We start from the raw sequence: 18,982 nt of genomic DNA on the forward strand, positions 1-18,982 counted from the left end.
GGGCACTATCCCCACCACCTTCATCCCCAAACCAGATGATGATTCTCAAAGTGAGATCCAGGGTCAGTAGCATCAGTGCCACCTGAAACCTCTTTAGAAATGCAAATTCAAGCCCCAACCCAGACCAACTGAACCAGCAACTCTACGGATGCGTCTGGCTATATGCATTTTAACAAACTCTCCAGGTAATTCTGATGCAGGTAAAAGTTAGAGAACAGGTGACCTATAGTGATATCAACTCTGAGGACCAAGCATGCTCCTCCAGCTTTGTTTCCTACTTGGGTTAATTAGTTCCACTACCCTCCCAGCTACCTGGGCTCATAAACCTCCCATTCATTCTTGACTTTTCCATCCTGTCTGCCTGCTATATCTAGTCAGTCACAATCCTGTCTTTGCCTCTAACAAAGTTAGTCATTATTCACATATTCCTTCCTTCCTTCCTTCCTTCCTTTCTTCTTTCTTTCTTTCTTTTTTTTTTTTTGACAGAGTTTCGCTCTTGTTGCCCAGGCTGGAGTGTAATGGCACGATCTCGGCTCACTGCAACTTCTGCCTCTCAGGTTCAAGCGATTCTCCTGCCTCAGCCCCCTAAGTAGCTGGGATTACATGCTTGTGCCACCACACCCAGCTAATTTTATATTTTTAGTAGAGACAGGGTTTCTCCATGTTGGTCAGGCTGGTCTCGAACTCCCAACCTCAGGTGATCCACCCGCCTCGACCCCCCAAAGTGCTGGGATTACAGGCATGAGCCACTGCGCCCGGCCCCACATATTTCTTTCTTGGCTCTGTTCCCACAACCACTCCCGAGGAAGTGCTGGCCAGTTTCTCTCAAACCAATTTATTTAAAAGCCAATTTGCCTGTGACCAATTTCACTAACAGCCAGTTAGGATAAAGCAAATTCATTTAAAAATTAATTCCATGCAGATAAATTGGCCCATTTTTTTTTATGACTTCTACTACTTCTAAGTTTACTAACTAAGTCTTTACCCCTTCAGATATTATAAATATACAAATACCTAATTCTATTTATCTAGTGTTTTACACGTTAATTTTTTTACACTTGACTCTTGAATTGTCTGGAATGTGTTTTGGCTTCTCAGTGTCAAGCGAAGGTCAAATTGTTTGCCTGCTTACCATGCAAGGGAGAAAGCTCCTCATTTACAAGTCTAAGTTCTGAGCTCTCGGCCATTACAACTTTATTCCCCACACGGCCAAGCAGAAAGATCAAAGACCATACCCAGGAAGGCTGAAGTGCTGCCGTTGTTTCACAAGGGAGCGATTGTCCCACTTTCCACATTTTGTAGCAGGACAAGCCGCAGACAAAACCCCTCAGACACCCAGTTAAAGAAGGAAGGACTTTATTCAGCTGGGAGCTTCGGCAAGACTCACATCTCCAACAACCGAGCTCCCCGAGTGAGCAATTCGTGTCCCTTTTAAGGGCTCACAGCTCTAAGGGGGTCCATGTGAGAGGGTCGTGTTCAACTGAGCAAGCAGCGGGTACGTGACTGGGAGCTGCATGCACCAGTAATTAGAACAGAACAGAACAGGACAGGGATTTTCACAGTGCTTTTCTATATAATGTCTGTGATCTATAGATAACATAACTGATTAGGTCATGGGTCGGTCTTTAACTACCAGGCCCAGGTGTGGTGCTGAGCTGTCTGCTTGTGGATTTCATTTCTGCCTTTTAGTTTTTACTTCTTCTTTCTTTGGAGGCAGAAATTGGGCATAAGACAATATGAGGGGTGTTCTCCTCCCTTAATTTGACTGACTTTCTGGGAATAAACTTACTTTCTTATTAGCATCTTGAAATGGGCTTACTTGCAAGAAAGTAAGGCAGAAGTGTCCTTGGACAAATTAGCTCTTAAAATCCTTAAATGTTCAAAAATTAGTATAAGGAAACAACAGAACCAGCATGGGTGAGGTCTGGGCATGATGGGTGGTGTCATCACCTCACCTGTATTTCTTTACTTTTTTAAAAAAAATTGGCTGGACGTGATGGCTCACTCCTGTAATCCCAGCACTTTGAGAGCCTGAGGCGGGTGGATCACCTCAGGTCAGGAATTCGTGACCAGCCTGGCCAACATGGTGAAACCCCATCTCTACTAAAAAGACAAAAATTAGCTGGGCGTGGTGGCACGCACCTGTAATCCCAGCCACTCGGGAGGCTGAGACAGGAGAATCTCTTGAACCCAGGAGTTGGAGGTTGCAGTGAGTCAAGATCGCACCAGTACACTCCACCCTGGGCAACAAGAGTAAAATTCCGCCTAAAAAACAGCAACAAAAAAATAATAATGTAAGGAATCTAAACCTTCTAGATATTCCCTTCCTCTGAGGCACTTTATCTCCCTGCTTTTCTACTGCCATTGTGGCCTGTGGAAAGGCAGGACAGAGAAGGAGGAAATGGGGAAGGAGAAGTGACTACCAGGTAAGAGATGGTGGGCCCACCCTTTCTGCCCCCAGAGGATGAGGCAGGGACTGGAAAGCATAGGGGAAAAAAGTAGTATCTTTTCTCATCCAATGCTAGGCTCATGGCTAAGACTCAAATAACAAAAATCAGATTAACAAGAGAGTGCATATGGATTTATTTAATATAGGTGTTATGTGACACGGGAGCTTTCAGAAAATGAAGACCCAAAGGAACAAGAGATCTGTGGATTTTCATGGACAGTCATCTGTGGATTTTCGAGGACAGTCATGCAGAAGCATACTTGGAGAATGGGGATTATCTTGAGGTAATGAACTTGGTGGTGGGAATTTAACAAATCCTGTTTATTCACATTCCTCTTAGCCTTTGTGCATGACATTCCTTCCCTCTGGGCATAGGGCAGGACACCTGTCACATGAGGATTTTCAGGGGAGGAGGACAAGGTCAGAGAGTGACCTTCCTGGGTTTTATGAGGCTTTATGACTTGCTTCAGAGAAAAAAGGCAAGAAAAAGGTGAGGTAGGCCGGGTGCGGTGGCTCACACCAATAATCCCAGCACTTCAGGAGGCCGAGGCAGGCGGATCACTTGAGGCCAGGAGTTCAAGGCCAGCCTGGCCAACATGGTGAAACCCCGTCTCTACTAAAAATACAAAAAATTAGCTGCACATGGTGGTGGATGCCTGTAATCCCAGCTATTTGGGAGGCTGAGGCAGGAGAATCGCTTGAGCCTGGGAGGCGGAGGTTGCAATGAGCCATGATTGCACCATTGCACTCCAGCCTGGACAACAAACCTGGACAATATTGAAAATAAAAAAAAGAAAGAAAGAAAGGAAAGAAAGAAAGAAGGAAGGAGGGAGGGAGGGAAGGAAGGAAGGAAGGAAGGAAGGAAGGAAGGAAGGAAGGAAGGAAGGAAGGAAGGAAGGAAGGAAGGAGGGAAGGAGGGAGGGAGGGAAGGGAGGAAGGGAAGGGAGGAAGGAAAGAAGGAAGGAGGGAAGGAAGGGGAGAGAGAAAGAAAGAAAAGAAAAAGGTGAGATAGCCTTCCTGCTTCTGCTTTTTCAATTTCCAAGGTGCCATATTTTGAGGCAGTGTTTCCTACACCACTTCAGGAGATAAGGGTTGGACACATTTGGGATGACGACTCCCTTTCCGGTGTCTATCCAGAAGGGGTACAGCATCACATTAAAAAGAGGGGGAAAGCCAAAAACAGAGGGCTCCATGTGGGGAAGCCTCCTGTGCAGGCTGGCTCCAGGCAACATGGGCAACTGTAGAACTACAATAGGTTTGTTGCCTGATGCACCCAGTAAGTCAATACTCTGAGACTCCAGGTTGCAGCAGAGACAGGTGTAATCTCAGGTTCGCTGAATGAGGAGATGGGAGGAAACCTCACATTCATCTCCCCAAGAAGTGTGGGCCTAGGGCTCTTGGGGGTTTTGGAGTAGGGTGAAGTGTGGGGATCATTGATTGGTTGAAGAATGCAGGGTGAAGTCATGGGACAGGGAGATGAAGAAGCTGTATCCTTATGTGGATCCTGTTTCTCTGTAGGAGTTGTCAAACCGGTTGCTGGAATTCTGGGTCTGAAAAATATCGTAAGTGATCCTTAAGCCAAAGCGTTATGATTCTAATGTCAGAGATTCTATCTATAGAAACAATGGGGGATGCAAATAGTCAGGATCTAGTGCCGTATAATTTTCAGCAAGAAGGAAGTGCACCAAAGAGCACCCTGTTTAATACTTATTATATTCCTGTCCAGAACCCCACATGCAATTCTTGTCAACCTGGTAGGGACAGCTGCAGCTGCAGCCAAGGGAAAGGGACAGGGGCACCTGTTAGACACAGAGAGTTCTGGGAACCTGGCCCAAGTTTCCCTCAACTCCTGTGTGACATGAAGGAAAGTTCTTTCTCACCCCAGAATGGAGAGGAAGGCCACTGCACTGAGAGCAGCGGACCCGGCCTGGGAGCTGTCATGGCCAGAGAAAAACATGTCCCTCCTGAAGAGGCCTCAGAGATTTGACAGAAATGCAACTAAACTCAGAACAATTTCTAGAACTCCTAGGATCTTGTGGGGTTGCATTAGCAGGGGAAAACCACCAGGGCCTGTTGTAGCCAAGAGCCAACCAGAAAGAAGTTTCTCATGTTTACCTCATGGACACTGACCAAAGGCACTGGGGCCAGCCCAGAGCAGTAGCCCCCATGGACACCAGGAAGCTCCAGAGGCCAGTCAGAGGGTCTAGATGAGAGTCCTCTTCCTCTGTGGCCACCATGTTGCACACCTGGGTCCCTGCACCCAGAGAGGAAGATAAAGGAGATGGAACATTTTCCTAAAATGACTGTTTAAACCTGTATTAGTCCATTCTCACGGTACTATAAAGAACTGAGACTGGATAATTTATAAAGGAAAGAGGTTTAATTGACTCACAGCTCTGCAGGGCTGGGGAGGCCTCAGGAAACTTACAGTCATGGCAGAAGGAAAAGGAAACAGATCCTTTTTCACATGGCAGCAGGAGAGAGAAGAATGAGTGCCCAGCAAAGAGGGAAGCTGCATATGCAAACATCAGATCTTGTGAGAACAAACTCATTCTCAGGAGAACAGGACAGGGGAAACCACCCCATGATCCAATTATCTCCACCTGGTCCCTCCCACGACACGTGGGGATTATGGGAACTGCAATTCAAAATGAGATTTGGGTGGTGACACAGCCAAACCATATCAAAACCTATAGACACAGAGGGACTGATTAAAAGGCTTGACTGTGCGCCTACCTCCACTGTCCGTCACCACTCAGTCAGGTGAGGGAGGATGAGGAAGATTATATCATTACAGAAAATAAAGAAAAACATTTTCTTTGCACTTCTTAGTAGATGTGTGCAAATTGCCCCCATTACATAATAAAAAGAAAATACAGTTGACCCTTGAACTGTAACAGGACAAGCCACAGACAAAACCCCTCAGACACCCAGTTAAAGAAGGAAGGGCTTTATTCGGCCGGGAGATTCAGCAAGACTCACGTCTCCAACAACCGAGCTCCCCGAGTGAGCAATTCCTGTCCCTTTTAAGGGCTCACAACTCTAAGGGGGTCTGTGTGAGAGAGTCGTGATCGATTGAGCAAGCTGGGGTACGTGACTGGGGACTGCATGCACAGGTAATTAGAACGGAACAGAACAGGACAGGGATCTTCATAGTGCTTTTCTTATGCAAATAACCGATTAGGTCAGGGGTCCATCTTTAACTACCAGGCCCAGGCTGTGGCCCCAGCCTGTCTGCTTGTGGATTTCATTTCTGCCTTTTAGTTTTTACTTCTTCTTTCTTTGGAGGCAGAAATTGGGTATAAGATAATATGAGGGGTGGTCTCCTCCCTTAGAACAACACAGGTTTGGCTGTGGGAATCCACTTATATGTGGATTTTCTTCCTCCTCTGCCACCCCTGAGAGAGCAAAGCCAACCCCTCCTCTTCCTCTTCCTCCTCCTCAGCCTACTCAATGTGAAGATGACAGGGTGAAGATCTTTATCATGAGCCACTTCCACTTAATAAATAGTTAATATATTTTATCTTCCTTGTGATTTTCTTCATAACATTTTCTTTTCTCTAGCTTACTTTCTTGTAAGAATACAGCACAAAGTGCATATAACATGCAAAATATGTGTTGAGCTCTTACCAGTAAGGATTCCAGTCAGCAGCAGGCTATTAATAGTGGGAAGTCATAAGTTATATATGAGCCAGATGTGGTGGTTCACACCTGTAATCCTAACACTTCGAGAGGCCAAGGCAAATGGATTGCTTGAGCTCAGGAGTTCAAGCCTGGGGAACATGGTGAAACCACAACTCTACAAAAAAATACAAAAATTAACCAGGCATGGTGGCACATGCCTGTGGTCCCAGCTACTTGGGAGACTGAGGTGGCTTGAGCCTGGGAGGTGGAGGTTGAAGTGAACAAAAATTGCACCACTGCGCTAAAGCCTGGGCAACAGAGTAAAACCTTGTCTCAAAAAAAAAAAAAAAAAAAAAAAAAAAAGTTATATATGGATTTTCTAATGCAAGGTTGTTGGTACCCCTAACTCCTGCATTGTTCAAGGGTCAACTGGACATCCAAAAGCCTTAAAAACTCAGAAAGATCTGGAAATTTCCTACCATAATTTAACTGTTCATTTCCCCCCACAAAACAGGGCCAACTTGCATTACTTTTAAGTTTATTAAATATTTAATAAATAAAAACTAATATTTATAAAGCAATATATAATGTATGAAAAACAGTAATTTAACAAAAACCAAATGCACAAGGATCTGTTTGTCAAAAGGGCACACCTATAACCCTGAAGACCATCCCAGCCCCTTTGTTCCTGCAGAGAAATCACCGTCCTTGGTTTCGCATTCATCGTTCTCTTGTTTTCTTAACAGTTTTACTATGTATTTTTGTTTCTCTAAATAATACGTCGTTCAGCTTTGCAGGGTTGTTTGTTTGTTTGTTTGTTTGTTTGAGATGGAGTCTCGCTCTTATTGCCCAGGCTGGAGTGCAATGGCACAATCTTGGCTCACTGAAACCTCCGCCTCCCAGGTTCAAGTGATTCTCCTGCCTCAGCCTCCCAAGTAGCTGGGATTACAGGCTGTTGTTGTTGTTGTTGTTGTTTAAACTTTATATGGAGTCTTTGTTGTATGTATTCTTTGGGGACTCTTCTTCTTTGGGTCAGCGTTGTGCTCCTTAGATGCTCCCATGCGGTTGTGAGCAACTCTAATTCATTCATTTTTCACTGATTAGTGTTCCAGTGCATCTAGACCACCATTTAGTCACTCACATTTGGAGTCTCCTCTTGTTAGTTATTGCCTACAGTCCTGCTCTGCACATTCTTGTATGGATTCTGGAGTGCACAACCCAAGAGTTTCTCTAAGGTAAATAATCTAGGCAGGACCAGCTGATGCTATGAAACCTGTACAGACATATAGGACCCCCATGCTTAGAAGGACCCTATGTCTCTGTTATTGGAACCCTACTGTCTCTGTCTTGACATCTTAATTTTTTTTTTTTTTTTTTTTTTTTAGAGTCTCGCTCTGTCGTGCAAGCTGGAGTGCAGTGGTGCAATCTTGGCTCACTGCAACCTCCACCTCCGGGGCTCAAGTGATTCTCCTGCCTCAACCTCCTGAGTAGCTGGGACTACAGGTGCCCACCACCACACCCAGCTAATTTTCATATTTTTAGTAGAGACAGGGTTTCACTATGTTGGCTAGGTTGGTCTCAAACTCCTGACCTCAGGTAATCTGCCTGCCTCAACCTCTCAAAGTGCTGGGACTATAGGAGTGAGCCACTGTGCCTGGCCAATATCTTAATTTTTTAATAAGGGACTTTGCATCTTCATTTTACAGCTGCCCCCACAAACAATGTAGCTGGTCCTATCCTTAGAGTGGACTTTCTGGGTCACAGTGTCAACTTTAGTAGCCCATTGTACTGTTGCAGACTTTGCAAATGGTTTTTCAAAGGTGTTACATCGTTTACATTTCCTACCAGCAACAGATGAAAGTTCATATTGGTTCACATCCTTGCCCACACTTATTGTCCAGCTTGAACATTTTTGTCAACCTGGTGGGTATGAAATGCATTTTGTTGTATCAATTTTTTATTTTTTTTAAAGACAGAGCTTCACTCTGTCAACACCTTGATTTGGCTTTGTGAGACCCAGAGCAGGAAAATCAATCAAGCCCACCCAGACTTCTGACCTAAAGAACTGTGAGATCATGTGTTTGTGTTGTTTTAAACCTCTTAAGTTTGTCGTCACTTGTTAGCGCAGCAATAGGAAACACAAGTGCCTGTTTGTGGGTAGAACGCTGAAGTCAGACAGGTGTGTTCAATCCTTTTACTGTCACTTAAGAGCTTTTCAGCCTCTCTAAGCTTTCGTATCCTCATTGTTGAAAAGAATAAATGGTGTAAATTCCTATTTAGCTTAGTTCACACAGGTTCTGGGAAAATTCAAAGTTATAACATATCAAATGCCTCATGTGCAACGGATTCACAAGCAATAACCTCCATACACAAGCCGTGCTCCTGTATCCACGCCTTTGTCTTGCCTCTGATGCTCTAATTTCTTCACACCCACCTGCTACCCATTCTCCAAGGCCCATCAACAATGTCACCTCTTAGGCAGAACTTCTGTGGCCCATCAAATACAAGTAATATCTTTGTCATGAATTCTTGTAGCGTGCCATGTTTACCTCTCTCTGTCAGAGTAAGATTAAAGCTCAGGTCTCTGATTTCTGTCGAACATTAGGAAACAACAGAAATGAAATGCAGAACGTTAAAAGTTCCTATAGGGCCCTGCTCATTGCACCACTGAGCTCTGGGAGGAGGTGCAGGTAGAAGGTACCGCTCGCCCCCAACCAGCAGTCTATGGACTCTCTGAATCCCAGTCATCGCCTCTCAGGATGAAAACTATGTACTAGTAAGGAAGGAGACCACTACTCCTCCTGCTGCCCTCCTCCCCCCACCTTGCCTAGTTCACAAGACAGGAGGAAAGAGAGAAAGAAACAAAAGTAAGATGAACAACCAGACAACCTTGGCACCACCACCCGGCCCTAGGAGTTAAAAAAAAGTAGTAATAATAATATCAACCCCTGACCTAAACTACTTGTGTTATCTGTAAATTCCAGACACTGTATGAAAAAAAGCATTGTAAAACTTTTTGTTCTGTTAGCTGATGCATGTAGGCCCCAGTCACGTTTCTCACACTTGCTCTATTTATCACGACCCTTTCACGTGGACCCCTTAAAGTTGTAAGCCTTTAAAAAGGCTAAGTGTTTCTTTTTCGGGGAGCTCGGTTCTTAAGACGCGAGTCTGCCGACATTCCCGGCTGAATAAAAAACCTCTTGTTCTTTAATCCAGTGTCTGAGGAGTTTTGTCTGCGGCTCGTCCTGCTACACTAGGATCAGGAAGTGTTATGGGTTGAACTGTGTTCCCCCAAAATTCATATGCTGAAGCTCTAATCTCCGGTGACTGTCGGAAGTTAGGGCCTTTATTTTAGTTATTATTATTATTATTTTAATTATTATTATTATTTTTTTTGAGACAGAGTCTCACTCCGTCGCCCAGGCTGGAGTGCAGTGGCACAATCTCAGCTCACTGCAAGTTCCACCTCCTGGGTTCATGCCATTCTCCTGCCTCAGCCTCCCAAGTAGCTGGGACTACAGGGGCCGACCACCACGCCCGGCTAATTTTTTTGTATTTTTAGTAGAGACGGGGTTTCACTGTGTTAGCCAGGATGGTCTCGATCTCCTGACCTCGTGATCCGCCCGCCTCAGCCTCCCAAAGTGCTGGGATTAGAGGTGTGAGCCACCGTGCCTGGCCTAGGGCCTTTAAAGAGGTGATTAATTAAAATGAAATAATTTCTTAACTATGCTTAAATCACTATTATGAATTTATTTACATACTACTTACCTCCTTGGAGAGATTACAACTTCCTGGGGCAGCAGCTGTGATCTCTTGATGACTGTTGAGCTCCAGCAACGAGTACAGGGCCTGGTGCTTAGTAAACAGTTAATGAATATGTGTTTAATGAATGAAGCCCAGTTCACAAGGAAAACAGCACCTGAGCTTTAAAGATGTGAACCCCAAATATCTGGAATCTGAGACAGGTCTCGATCAATTTAGAAAGTTTATTTAGAAAGGTGAAAGGCATGTCTATGACACACCCTCAAGGAGGTCCTGGCAACATGTGCCCGCGGTGGTTGGGGTGCAGCATGCTTCTGTACATTCTAGGGAGACAGGAAGACATGAGATGTCAATCAATATGTGTATGTGTAAGATGTACGTTGCTTTGCTTCGGTCCAGAAAGGAGGGACAATTTGAAGAGTGGGGTAGTGGTTTCCAGGCCACCCAGGCTAGACAAAAGAGACAGAAGGTTGCATTGTTTTGAGTCCTTGAACAGACTTTCACTGAAAACACAAGTTAGTCTGGCTCAGTGAATCTGCATTTTTACTTAACAGGACAGAGGAAACCATCAGATATGCATTTGTCTCAGGTGAACCTCAGACAGATGACTTTCTGTCCGGGGAGGTGAAGATAAGTTACCAGTTTACATTGCTGGGGTGAAATTCAACAGAATGGTTTCAGGATAAAGAGCTTGAGGCTCACAAGGAATTTCCTTGTGGGCAAATTGTGAGGGAGGTATGTAGCTTTTTTATCTTTGTAGCTATCTTACTTACGAATAAGATGGGAGGCGGGTTTGCATGACACAGATCCCAGCTTCACTTTTCCCTTGGCTTAGTGATTTGAGGGTCCTGAGATTTATTTGCCTTTCGTAGAGACAAAAAGAATGTTTCAATAAATCACCTTCAATTCCACTAATTTGTTTCTGTAGGCCCAGTCTGAATTATTTTGGATTCTAAATATTTGAGCATTTTAAATAGGCATGGTTTGTGCGGAATCTGATTCAGTCTCTTCTTGACTTTCTAAGGCAAAATCTAGCCCAAACCAACACTTGTTCCCACCTCTTTTCTTTCATTCATGTGATAGTTTCCTGGCGTTTGAAGGGCATTTGGTGTTAGCAGACATTTGCATGCATCCCATATATGTATTTTCCTACGTATGCGTATATATTTGTATATACATACGTGCTTCTCTATTAATATGTTCAATACCCACCCCAAGTAAAATAACCTTATTTAAAATATGTTGAGATTCTCAGGCCTGATGCTGTGGCTTATGCCTGTAATTCCAACATTCTGAGAGGCCGAGGCAGGTGGATCGCTTGACCTCAGGAGTTTGAGACCAGCCTGAGCAACATGGCAAATCCCTGTCTCTACCAAAATACAAAAAATTAGCCAAGTGTGGTGGCGTGTGCCTGTAGTCCCAGCTACTCAGGAGGCTGAGGTGGGAGGTTCACTTGAGCCCGGGAGGGGGAGGTTACAGTGAGCCAAGATTGTGCCACTGCACACCAGCCTGGGCAACAGAGCAAGACTCCTTCTCAGAAAATAAAAGTAAAAGCAAAAACCAAAATAAATAAATATACTGTATTGAGATTCTCTTTCTTTATGTTTCCCCAGGCTCTAGGGGCTAGGTCCATGTTTGAGTGAAAGCTATCAGAGAGCTAATGAGCACAGAATCTAGAAACAAAACATAGGCAGTGTCCTTCTCTTCCTCTCGTGAGAAATGAATCAAAATCGAAGTTTTCCCCAAAGGAGGACAGCCTCCCTCAGCAAAAACACTACTCCTGTTCTTTTCCTCATATCAGCAGTTTGTGCAGTGACTGTGCGTTTTATTTCAAGAAACTCGAGATTTTTCTGTTTAAAGGCCGGAGGAGAATATATTTGGCATGGATCCTTAGAGGAGTAGAAAGCTATCTTTCTACTTGGCCTCGCTTATCTGATTCTCCTCCCCAGAGCAGAACTTCCTATGGCCTGGAGGTTGATCCTCCAACTTGGTACCCAGGAGCCCTGCAAAGATGTAAAGGCTTTGCAAGGCTAGGCTTTGTGGCTTAGCACCAACCCAGCCTGATTTTGAACTAACTGTCCCAGTTGACTGAGATTTCTCTCCTTTTTCTGTTTTCTGGTCCAGGTGTTTTATACCCTTTATTTCTCACTACATATGGCATTTTCCCCTCAGTATTTAAATTGTTGAAGATTTCAACAGTGCCAACATTTAAGGTATAGATCCAGGAAGACACCCCCCAACCCCGACCCTCCATCCCCCAGGTCACTCTAACTGAAGTGCTTCTCTCTGCACCCCACTTAATTTTTTAGAGGCAATATCTGAGATCTTGTGTGACTTTCTGACTAAAGCTTAATTTAATGGAAGGAGATAAAATAAAATTAAGAGCATTTCTGTGTTTGTGATTTTAATATTTACAACTCAGGGGTGGGTGTGAAACAGAAAGCAAAGCAATGCTCGCCCCTGGTTTTTTGGGTTTTGTTTTTTATTGTTGTTGTTGTTGTTTGAGATGGAGTCTCACTCTGTTGCCCAGGCTGGAGTGCAGTGGCGCATTCTCAGCTCACTGCAACCTCCACCCCCCAGGTTCAAGTGATTCTCCTGTCTCAGCCTCCAGAGTAGCTGGGACTACAGGCATCCACACCTGACTAATTTTTGTATTTTTAGTAAAGACAGGGTTTCACCATGTTGGCCAGGCTGGTCTCAAACTTTTGACCTCAGGTGATTCACCCGCCTCGGCCTCCCAAAGTGCTGGGATTACAGGCATGAACCACGATGTCCGGCCTCACCCCTGTTTTTTGTGGGTGTTTTACAGCTCATCAGGAGGCACTGGCATTGTCTTTTTCCTTTCCACCCTCTCAACTAAAAATAACTTCTCTAGAAGGTAGCCTTTCTTACAGGTGTTACACAATGTTGTTTTTAATGTAATTTGTGTGGAAGGATAATTATGAAGTGGCTATCAACTTTGCTTCATGGCCATTTATCCTAACAGTATTTTGTGATGATAGCGTGCCACTGGAGACATAGGGATTTCTATTTCAGTAAGGAAGAAGAATTTACGAAAGTTTCTTCCTGACTTTGATGAAGTGGAGGTCTACATGCCATCCTAATAGAAATGCAGGCCACATTTTTTAAAGCTACCCCAGGGGGAAGACACAACAAACACACAACAGTAACTATTTTTTTTAAATCTCAGCATTTAAGCTATAAATATTAATAGTATCTTCTACTTGTCTAAGCACTTTACCATTACAACAAGATTTCTCATTCATTCTTTTGTGTGTTTCCCACAATTACCTTGTGATAACAGAAGAAAAGCTATTATTATGTCTGTCTTCCTCACGGCAGAACCATAGTTCACAGGCTCAAGGTCAACAATCGGTGAGAGAGCCACAAAAGCTTAAACCTAGATCTAGAGCTTTCTCGCCATATTAATAATGGACTGTCCTTCCAATATAAGTCCAAGGTCTTCGTGTTGCTTCTTCCAGTAATTGTGACAGGCAGTATGAACCATAAACATTCTGTAGCCCCAGCGTTTTATGTCCTGTGATGCACAATGCTTAAAAGCCTGGTCCCAGTTGGGGGCCCAGTCTATAAATGTGAAGTAGACTTTTTATTTAATTGGCCCATGTGGAGATGAAAACTGTGGTCTTAGTTATGTCAGTGCCAGGCTTTAACCATATTTTTTCCAGATTGCTAAAATCGCTTTACAGGTTATCTATTCACACTCCTGCGGTGATACAAATTTTTAACAAGAACAAAAATACAATCTCTGATCAGAATGGAGAAGATAGCATTCCATTCATCACAGTAATTATGAAGTATTTGTTATGTTCTGTTGCGATTGGGGCCCTAATGATACTACAGCCTTCTCTGGTCACCATCCATATTAGCCAAAGAAGTATTTTACAACCGTTCTGCTCATCTGAATAATCTCCAAGGGGAGAACATATTGATTTGGAGTGCTTTTAAAAGGATGGTAATTAATGGATTTAGGATGAGCTATGCTCACCCAAATTACAGAGCAGAGATTTATTTCCCTGGATGGTACTTTTACAGTTTTCCAGTGTTGTGTATTTTGTCTCACCGGATAGGGTAACAGGTTATCATTTGCATTCTATTTTAACTTAGAATAATGCCTTCGATTTTCTTCTATGTCATGTATAGGATTTATGTGATTTTGGTGTTTTTCTCTCATACTAGGGCTTGACCATTAGGGAGAAAACATATGGATCCAAATGATACCCTTGATACCAAGATTTCTTGGATCCATCATGAACATTCCAAAGCTTATGGAAGAGCTGTAGGTCACAGGACGGCTAGAGAAGGAGAAGAGAAGCTTATTGGATACAACTTCTGAATTAGAGACAGCCTTTATGTTCAGGCTAATTTCTCCCATCCATTTTGAAAATGGCTCAATTTTTTAAAAATTTTTATTTTTAAGTTCAGAAGTATGCTTGTGCCAGGGGGATTTGTTGTGCAGACTATTTTGTCACCCAATTATTAAGCCTAGTGCCCATTAGTTATTTTTCATTATCCTCTCCCTCCTCCCACCCTCCACCCTCCAATAGGTCCCAATGTCTATTGTTCCCCTCTGTGTGTCCATGTGTTCTCATCATTTAGCTCCCACTTACAAGTGAGAACATGCAGTATTTGGTTTTCTGTTCCTGCTTTAGTTTGCTAAGGATAAAGGCCTCCAGCTCCATCCATGTTCCTGCAAAGGACATAATCTTGTTCTTTTTATAGCTGCATAGTATTCCATGATGTATATGTACCACATTTTCTTTATCCAATCTACTATTGATGGGCATTTAGGTTGAATATATGTCTTTTTCTTGTGAATAGTGCTGCAATGAACATACATGTGCACATGTCTTTATGATAGAATGATTTATATTCCTTTGGGTGTGTTCCTGTTAATGGGATTGCTGGGTAGAATGGTATTTCTGTTTTTAGGTCTCTGAGGAATTGCCACACTGTCTTCCACAATGGCTGAACTAATTTACATTCCCACCAATAGCATGTAAGTTTTTTTTCTCTGCAACCTCACCAGCATCTGTTATTTTTTGACTTTTTAATAATACCCTGTAAGGAACATGGCTGCGGTTTGTTCAAGGATAGGCCAAGGTAGGATGTTTACATACTGTGTGACTTGCGAGTTTAGAGCGCAGACGTATAACTCCACTTGTTATCACAGCCATGTAGCCATAACATGGGAAGGCCATCCCTTGCTCTAAGCCAGTATTGTTTGCAAAAGGTGTAATTGCCCTGCTGATACTGTACAGGTGCGCTGGCACCCAGAGAAAGAGAGAGAGAGCCAGAGGGGTCTGTGTTTGTAGATAGACAGGAGGGAGCCAGGACACAGCTCAGCTCACTTGTGCCCAGATAGAGAAAGAGTTAAGCTGCTGACCCTGAAGGCAAGGGAGAGCCGGCTGTGCTGCTGTGTGTGTGGGAGCTGCTGAACTAAGCAACTGAGACAGGGTGGACAGCGTGAGAGACCTAGTGTGAGAAAGCCGTTAATGAAAACTGCTGCTGAATAAAGCCATGTCTCATCTACCTGCTGTCTCTTGAGTGTTCTTCCAGCTCCCTGCCCCAGGTCCACCCACTCCCCTCAGCCCTCAGCTGGGGCTGGAACCTGACCCTGGGCATGACATAGCCAGAAAAGTGGCTCAATTTTTATAGCGATAAGGGTCGGAGGACTGTGAGAAAAAAAAATCTTTTCATGGAGAGAAAAGGTTTAATTTTAGAAAACTTTCAAAATACACTCCTTTGAACTGGGCATGCAGCTTTATACTGTTGTTCCCACGATGCTATGGACATCAGGAGGCCTATCAATGGCTCTAAAAGCCCACGTGCCTCACTCTTTCCCCTGGAGCCCCACAAAGTTGACAGCAATGAAAGAGAGATTTCCGAGGTGGAAACTCAGTTCTATTTTCTTGATGGTATGGTAGTGCGAGAAAGAGAATAGGGAACTGTAGAGGAAGGAAAGAATTTGGTGACAAGGCTAAAAGATTCAGCAGCGTTCTAAAGCGTGCCAAGACCAAAGTTGCTGTTTCCTGGTTCTGAATCTAGAAATAGGCCCAGGAAGCAATCAAAACATAACTTAATTCTTGCTATATTAATATTTATAATTATAGCTAACAAGTACTGCACAAAGCACTTTACTTGAATTATTTAATTTAATCTGCACAAGAAGTCTTTTAGGTACCATTATTATCCTCATTTTACCAACAAAGAAAATGATGTTTAAAAGAGGCTGAGTAACTTGCCCAAACTATACTTGTAGTACGTTCGACAGACTGTTACCAATCCCATATCTCCTTGATTCTAGAGTTTGTACTCCCACTAGACGTCTGCCAGAGGATGTTTTGTGGAGGATGCTTCTGCTCTGTGGGGCTTTCCTAATTTGACCCTAATACTAAGGCAGGTTCCCAAGTCTTAACACTTCTCGGGGACTTAGATAAAGGGCAGCCGGGTGTAACAGAAAGAGGCTGAACTAAGAGTCAAAACCTTCCCCAGCAGCTGCACTTGCTAGTCACATGAGCCTGTGCTACTCATTTGGCCTGTCGGAACCTCAGACGTAGGGTAGGAATGATATTTTGTCTTCCAACATGACGTGGATGTTGAAAAGAGCAAATGTGAGAAAACTGTATAGATGAACATGATTTGAAAACTATGAAGTGCTTTCTAAATGTATTAGTGTAAGAGTCAGAGTGGATTTGAGGGGTGAAATCAATTTGGGTAATCTTACACATCTTACACATCACCCCTACCAGGTGGGTGGTTTCCAGGCATTTCAAGGGATTTAAAATAAAAGTTGAATAAGGGAACAGTCTCAGAACACTAACGTACCCGTCGGCCGGGCGCGGTGGCTCACGCCTGTAATCCTAGCACTTTGTGAGGCTGAGGCAGGTGGATCACCTGAGGTTAGGAGTTTGAGACCAGCCTGACCAACATGGAGAAAAACCGTCTGTACTAAAAGTATAAAAATTAGCCGGGCGTGGTGGTGTGTGCCTGTAATCCCAGCTACTAGGGAGGCTGAGGCAGGAGAATCACTTGAACCTGGGAGACGGAGGTTACGGTGAGCCAAGAGCACGCCATTGCACTTCAGCCTGGGCAACAAGAGCAAAACTCCTTCTCAAAAACAAACAAACAAACAAAAAAGAACACTAATGTACCAATTTATTTGTCTTCCTTATTTTCCCTAATCTCTCCTTCACGAAAATTAGTCGAAACTATTAATGCTATATTGGACTGCTGTCTTGGGCTTCTCAGTCTCTCTCTTGACTTCCTTATCTGCCAAATAAACATGATGGTCTAGATCTGTGCTGTCAACACAGCACTGGCCATGTGTGGCTACTTAACGGAAATTAAGTTAAATTAAACATTTAGTTCCTCAGTCACACCAGCTACATTTCAACTACTTACATGAAGCTAGTGGCTATTGCATTGGCAATACAGAGGTAGAGCATGTCCATCATCTCAAAAAGTTGTACTGGAAGGCGCTGGTCGAGATAATTTGTAAAAGCCAATCCAGCTCCAACTCTTATTGAATTAACCTGATTGTTTCTTGTATGCTTTGAATGAAGTCCTTTTGCAATTGATATGTGAATACCTGTGCACATCATGTCAAGGAAGGTATTGGTTTAGTCGACAAAATATATAACAACCGTGGTACATTATATGTGTTGAATATTTTTTAAATTTCTAATTAAAACATTTCCCGAGACAATATATTTACATTAAAAGTCTAAAACAGAGCTGGGCACGGTGGCTTATGCCTGTAATCCCAGCACTTTGGGGGACCGAGGTGGGTGGATCACCTGTGGTCAGGAATTCGAGATCAGCCTGGGTAACATGGTGAAACCCTGTCTCTACTAAAAATACAAAAATTAGCCGGGTGTGGTGGTGCACTCCTGTAATCCCAGCTACTCAGGAGACTGAGGCAGGAGAATTGCTTGAACCTAGGGGGTGAAGGTTGTAGTGAGCCGAGATTATACTACTACACTCTAGCCTGGGTGACACAGCAAGACTGTGCCCAAAAAAAAAAAAAAAAAGTTGAAAAAGGGAGACTTTAATGTGCTTAAAAAGAGGTTTCTTATTTATACCAATTTTTTGTCACTTCCTTTTGAACCTAGAAGGGGGTTTCGCTTATATGTCTTTGTTGTCTGTGTGACCTAATTCTGTCTTAGACAAATAGAGAAAGTGGGCAACTCTGCCAAATAACCCTGCAACCTTAAAGCGGGAGCAGTTCTCTGAGAAGCAGCTGCTTCATCCCTGAAGGTATCCGGCATTTCAAACAGTTACACTGAAGAGAAAAAGAATACATTCGCTTTTATTCCATTGTTTAAGATGCTGGCACAAACACCACTCATTCATAAACTGAGAATAAGTACAAAAATCCTCTACTACTTCAAGACAAAAATGTCAAAGTTTAAAATTTTTCAAGACAGTTATACCAGGGTTTTTTTTTTTTTTTTCTGTGACAATCTGACAATACTTGAGAATATCTAATTCCACTTTTCTCCTTTTCTCTCTCTCTCTCCTTATCCCACCCCTACGCCTGCTGCTTCTTCTCTGATTTTTTAATCAAAAAAATATGATTTTTAATCATAAAGTGTTTTTTTCCCCTGAATCCTATGCTTTCAAAAATTCCTATAGGCATAATGACACCACATTATGAAAGTATGGAAAACAGCAAATGGTGGAGAAGAGAGCACCGATAGCATCACTAGTTCTTCATAATGGCTATTAGCACTGTCATCTATTTCAAGTTTTCTTACATAAATACTTTTCCAAAATTTTTACTATATAGGTATCATTAAAATATACTTGCAACTATACACTTCCTTTGTGAGACAGGGTCTCACTCTGTCACCTAGGTTAGAGTGCAATGGCGTGATCTCAGCTCACTGCAACCTCCACCTCCCAGGCTCAAGCGATCCTCCTACCTCAGCCTCTTGAGTAGCTGGGACCGCAGGCATGCGCCACCACACCTGGCTAATTTTTTTATTTTTTATATAGACAGGATTTTGCTATGTTGTCCAGGATGGTCTCGAACTCCTGAGTTCAAGCAATCCTCTCACCTAGGCCTCCCAAATTGCTAGGATTACAGGCACGAGCCAACATGCCTGGCAACTATACACTTAAAAC

At 43.3% G+C, this 18,982-nt stretch overlaps 1 long non-coding RNA gene across 4 annotated transcripts in view; it reads left to right on the plus strand.

Moving 5' to 3' along the window:
• The first annotated feature begins 1,198 nt into the window (after positions 1-1,198).
• Positions 1,199-18,982, plus strand: part of LOC112424029 (uncharacterized) — a 46,446-nt gene continuing 28,662 nt past the window's right edge. For 3 of the 4 annotated variants that reach the window (XR_003014676.2, XR_003014681.2, XR_003014682.2), the window contains exons 1-2: positions 1,199-1,495; positions 2,596-2,733. This is a non-coding gene — a long non-coding RNA (uncharacterized lncRNA). Of the gene's footprint in view, positions 1,496-2,595; positions 2,734-3,967; positions 4,572-18,982 lie in introns of those variants that run through there. The other variant, XR_003014678.2, reaches the window with a different exon arrangement.

This window comes from Macaca nemestrina, chromosome 3 (assembly GCF_043159975.1).
Source record: "Macaca nemestrina isolate mMacNem1 chromosome 3, mMacNem.hap1, whole genome shotgun sequence".
Lineage (NCBI taxonomy): Eukaryota > Metazoa > Chordata > Mammalia > Primates > Cercopithecidae > Macaca > Macaca nemestrina.